The sequence below is a fragment of the Elephantulus edwardii genome, unplaced genomic scaffold (genome assembly GCF_000299155.1).
Source record: "Elephantulus edwardii isolate Elephantulus edwardi_28Jun2011 unplaced genomic scaffold, EleEdw1.0 scaffold00148, whole genome shotgun sequence".
Classification (NCBI taxonomy): Eukaryota; Metazoa; Chordata; class Mammalia; order Macroscelidea; family Macroscelididae; genus Elephantulus; species Elephantulus edwardii.
In genome coordinates this window covers 7,043,240-7,048,853 of record NW_006399898.1, presented here as the reverse complement: position 1 = coordinate 7,048,853, position 5,614 = coordinate 7,043,240, and the positions used below count along the sequence as shown (strand labels likewise).

Genomic DNA, 5,614 nt, shown 5'->3' with positions numbered 1-5,614 from the left:
ATGAGAATGGCAGAATAGGGCAGGGTAACAGATATACCATAACAATACCGTAAGAACAGTTGTTGTCCATAGGGTCTCTACGAGTCATCCTCAACACCACCTAACAACAGTCTCAAGGAGCTTCCTCACACAAAGTCCTGAAATACACACGCCACTCCTGGTGGTACCGAGGTGCCATGTCTTGGCTTGCTTTCCTCCCCTTCAATGCCCAGTGAGACTGACGGTCCTCCAGGCCACAACCTAGAGAAACTCCTTTCCATCTGATGAGGGATATGATAGGAAGAAAGGGTGCTGCATCCCACTCTTAATCCTTTTACAGCTGTTAGGTTCATCAGATCATGGGGAGCATGCCGTATCTCTACAAAGCATTGCAAGCATGTGTTTTGAAGGGGACATCACTCAAGGACATGTTATCTATTAGGTGCTGGTCAGAATTTAAAGTAAGTCCACGAATCCTTCGGCACACTTTCTCTCAAAAGAAACGGCCACACACCACTGTCTCGTCACTCAGGGCCTCCTCTGCTCTCTGCCCTTCCTTCCCGCGGTGCTTGAAAGACCATGGCCATTCCTCATGTGAGGCAGATCAGTATCAAAACCAGCACGGTCATGTGGTCAACGAAAAAGGGGTGTATGAAAAAGAAGCTAAACAAGAAGATTGGGGGAAATGAAGGCTGAAGATGGTGAAAATTATGCCATTAAAAAAGCAAGTAGAAAAAAAATAAATAAAAAGCAAGTAGACACCTCGCCGGGATTGATTCCAGACTGCCAGCACAGGTTGGATGCGTCATGTGTCGATCTTCAAGAGTTACGAGAAAGACTTGAAAGAAGCAGAATATAAAGAAGCACGTGTGGTACTCGATTCAGTGAAGCTGGAAACTTGAACTTTTTCTGTATAGGTTCTTTTTGTCTTAAATCCTAGAAGCCATTTCACAATTCGTTTGACCATTGCTATGTTAATTTTAAGTAGTATAAGAATGTGGTTCTTTTTCATGCGCCTGCATGTGTTTTCTTTACCTAAAGTGTCAAATAAAAAAATAGAAATGGCCAAACTCAAAAGGCTAGAGGGCAGCTCAGGGGGAGGGGGCTCCTGTGAATGGTGGGAACACCTTGGCAAAGCTGGGGGAGTGTTACCAACTAAGAGTGAAATGCATGTGCAGGAACTGCTGAATGGGTAATCAAATACATTATTAAAAGACGCTACATAAAACTCCCTGACCATGACTATGAGCTGGATGAACAGAAGAACGCAGAAAGGATGCTCTGTCACTAAGGCCTAAGCCAGTCATCCTTCCACAAGTCTTTCTTCCCCGCTTGCTGACTGTCTGTCCATCCTGGGGAGGCCATGTTGCGAGGACACTCAAGTTGCCTTAAATAGAAACCCACGTCCTGCCAACGGCCACAAGCCTCCTTTCAGTCCTGGGAAGGAGGTGGCCCGAAGACAAAGCACCCCACCTCCATTTAGCATCACACAGGGATGCTCGGAGGAGCTCCTGGACCAGAACCACCAGCTGAACAGCTCAGCTGCTGCGGGTGCCAGAGAGAATCCATCGTCACCATGAGGAACCTGATGGGTTACGCAGATCATCATTTGCTTCTAGTCCCGGTAGTTAAAGGAGCGACAGTCCCACAGACGTGCACACAGAGGACACCCTGGCCGTCCACCGCGGGCCGAGAACAACGCGGCGCGCGGAGATGACGCAATTCCCGGCCGCCGGGGCGTGGGGACAACGGGGCGCGCGGAGATGACGCAATTCCCGGCCGCCGGGGCGTGGGGACAACGGGGCGCGCGGAGATGACGCAATTCCCAGCCGCCGGGGCGTGGAGACCACGTGGCGCGCGGAGATGACGCAATTCCTGGCCGCCGCTGCACGTGGCAGACGCGGCGCGCGAAGTTGACGCATGCCCGGCCGCCGGTGAGCGACGGGAAGCGAGGCCTAGCGCCCCCCGGTGGCCTGTGGTGGTAGAGCGCCTGGAAGGTACCAGCTTGGCCACCTTGGCTCCCAGCTGGGTTGGTCTCCCCAGATGCCTCCGGATTGCCCTTCCTGGAAGGTTCCCCGCCTCCAGGTGTGAGGTCTTTGGTGTTAGGTGCCATCGAGTCCAGCACGACCTATAGCGACCCTGTAAACAAAAGACCTGAAGCCTGCCCTGCCCTGTGCCATCCCCACACTTCTGACCCTAGAGCCCATTGCAGCAGTCATCATGTCAGTCCACCTGTTGAGGGACTTCCTCTTTCACTGACCCTCCATCTTTGAAAGCATGGTGTTCCTCTCCAAGGAATATCTCTCCTAGCAACATGCCCAAAGTATGTGGGGTGAAGCTTTATCATCTTTGCCTCCAAGGAGCAGCTGCACCCTCTCCAAGACCTATCTGTTCTCCTGGCCGTCCATGGGATGTTCTGTGCTCTTCTCCAACATCACAGTTCAAAGGCATCAATTCTTCTGTCATCCTTATTCACTGTCCAGCTCTCCAATGCACCTTAGTGTTCCTCAATCATTTGGCAAAGTCCCTGACTGCAGATTTTTCACTTTCCAATCACCAATAATTTTCAATGCCTGTTTGTTTCATTGCATGTCTGATCAATTTCAGACTGCAGAAGTTGGTAAAAAAATCTTCGGCTGACTGACTTTTAGCATGAGAGGTGGCTGAATGTTGTTGTGCTGTAGAGTCAGAAGTGGTCCATAACTCACTCCCCAGTTTTGAATCACGTGCCTTGAGGTTGGCAGCGCAGCTCCTTCGCACCAGGACACCAGAGCTCTCTGGTTGGTGACAGTATTTGCATAATAGTCATATTACACACGTATGGATAGTAACCTACCATCAGCACCTTTGCACTTAAAGGTTAGATAGTGAGATGGTCTTTGGGATTACAAATGTAGGGCTGTTCCTCTTCATTTCGACACTTCCAGAATAGTAGAGCGTGTACTTTCCCATTCCACGACGGCCCACCTCAGTCCACTGCAGCTCACAAACAGCTAGGTTAGCAATGCTCATGTGTTCTGCTTTGTTTCTGTCACCTTCACATTCTCCTAGCTTCATACGTCATATACCCTGATTATGAATGGACGTCTGCAGCGGATTCTTCTTCTGAGTCATGCCACATTGGCAACTGCAGGTCATGCAAGCTTTATTCTATCCATACCACGAAGGCTGCCTCTCCGGTCATAGTAAGAGTGCCTTCCAAGTTGGCTCTCATCTCCTGACACTTACTGTTGCTGCTGTTAGGTGCTGTGAATTTGACCATGACTCAGGGACCCTGTGAACCTAAACCTTGCACTAGCCTCATGCCCGCAGTCACGCTCAAGCTCACTGTCAGGTGTAATTCCATTTCACTGACGCTCTATCTTTCTCCACATGGTATCTTACCCGAGAACTGGATTCTCTTCAAAATACGCCCCAAGGAAGAGACAAAGTTTCACCGTCCTCGCGTCTGAAAAGCACTCTGCTGGGTACACTTCCTTCAAGTCAGCTTCGTTCACTCTTTTGGCAGTCTGTGGGACATACCCTTTCCCAATTCAAAGGCATAGATTATTCCATCCTCTTATTCATCAAGCAACTTTCAGATGCAAAGGAAGCAGCTGAAAACAGCACAGCTTGGCTCAGTGCACCTGACGTGATTTCTCCTGAGCACTTTGGAGAGGTCCTTGACAGCACGATTCCCCAGTGTATCACATCTGCTGATTCCCTGACTGCTAGTACCAAGGGTGTTGGCTGTGGATCCCAACAAGATGAAGCTGTGGACAACATCAATCTTTTCTCCATCTACCATGATGTTGCGTATTAGTCTGGTGATTGATGAATGAAGATTTCAAAATGGTTTGTTTAAACTTTCCGCTCAAACTCAGCCCTGTACTGATGGACCTTTGCAGTATGGTTTTGTGCTGTTTCATACAATGCAGTGAAGATAACCAACTTGTTACTTAAATAAAAATTTTACTTTAAAAAAAATAAAAGCACACAGCCTTGGAAAGCCCATGGGGCAGTTGTGTTCTGTCCGACAGGGTGGCTGGGAGTCTTAATCGTCTCAGCTTCAGTGTTGAGGGGACTATTTGGACATGGGGATTTCAAAGCCTGGGTTGTGGCCAGAGGCCACTTTGATGCACCTCTCAGAGACTCAGCTTTTTCATCTGCAAACTGGGGGTGAGAAAACCACCTACCTACTTGTGAATGTTAAATGAGCGCTTGTGGGAGATCCAGGATACTTGGCAAATCACTGCTGTCAAGCTGGAACTGAGGTTGTGAGTCTCATGGGATTTCTTCTGCCATCTTTCCCCTGAGATGCAGGGGGTATTTGAATGGTCTGAGCAGCATGGCCTTTGGGTTAGCAGCACAACTTTTAATGTGGTGTTGTCAACACCTGTCTGGCCCACTAGGACTCCAGGCGACCCCACAGACAAGAGATCAGAACCTTGTCCTGTTGCCGTTTCTTGTCGGGTCCATCAGCATGGAAGAGCATCAAAGTGTGAAGGCCCAAGGCTCTGGGAGTGCTTAGACATGTGTGTCCTCTGTCCCTCTGCTCCCCTGCCACCACTTCATGGCTGGTCTGGACTCAGGGCTGCTGGGAGGTCGCCTCTGCTGTGCCCTGACTTGGCAGAAGCTGCACCCACAGTCTCAGAGGCCTGAGCACAGATTCAGGTGAGCCAAAGAGCAGGACCTCAGTTTGCAGGACCCGGAGGAGGGCCCAGGGGGCCAGCAGTCCAAAGGGAACTTTGTGCTGGGCAAGGCAATCATCTCTGGGGAGTGAGCATCTTCCTTCTCCCGTGAGGCTGCAGGACAAAGTCCACAGACTGTGAGGTTCCAGACACATGTTCATTCCCTCCCAGCTCTGGAGGACAGTCAGCTGACCAGCTCCCCCTGGAGGTGCAGGAGCAGGGACAGGGGCACGGAGGGTCCCCCCCAGGATCCCCCCCTCGTCCTGCCTCTCCTGGTTCCCGCCCCCCCAGGTAACTGCTGTCTTCCTCTGTACTCATTCATTTCTTTTTACAAATATGACCTGGGGGTTAGGACCTGCTCTCCTATAGCTCCCGTTTAACTCTCCGACAACCTCTTTAGCCTATTCCCAAACGAGATCTTGTTCAGGGTGGTCTGGACTTCAATGTGGGGTCAAATTGAATCCACAACATTGCAGCACATTAAGCAGCAGAAAGAACCCTCAAGCCACAGCCACACTGACCTTGTAGTGACCTTGCAGGGCAGCACAGGACAGCAGAGTCCCCGGCTCTCCATCCTTAGCGGCACATGCTACATGTCTCTTCCACGGTAGTGCTGGGAGGTCTGAATGGCCAACACAAGGGGCCAGGCCTCCTGAGAAGGGAAAGAACAACGGGGTGCCTGGACAGGAGAAGCCCCAGGGCAGAATAAGGCAATGAGGCTGCAGCCCTCAGGGCGTGAGGGCGACTGAGCCAGCAGGTCAAAGGCTTTCCTCTAAAATCAGACTCCACTTTCCCCTGAGCGGGTGGTATTTGAAGCGAGCACCTGAAAATCCAAGCCTATTGTCCTCCAGTTGGTAGCAGTGCACGGGGGCCCCAGCGCATCCGGCTCCACCCCTCACAATCATCCGGCCTTTCCTCCAAGCACCTCCAGGTGGACTTGGACGTCCATCCTCGCCGCAGCCTGC

General features: G+C 51.1%; 1 pseudogene; it reads left to right on the top strand.

Moving 5' to 3' along the window:
* Nucleotides 1–558: 558 nt before the first annotated feature.
* LOC102875575 lies at nt 559–881 on the top strand (annotated as a pseudogene).
* Nucleotides 882–5,614: the final 4,733 nt, after the last annotated feature.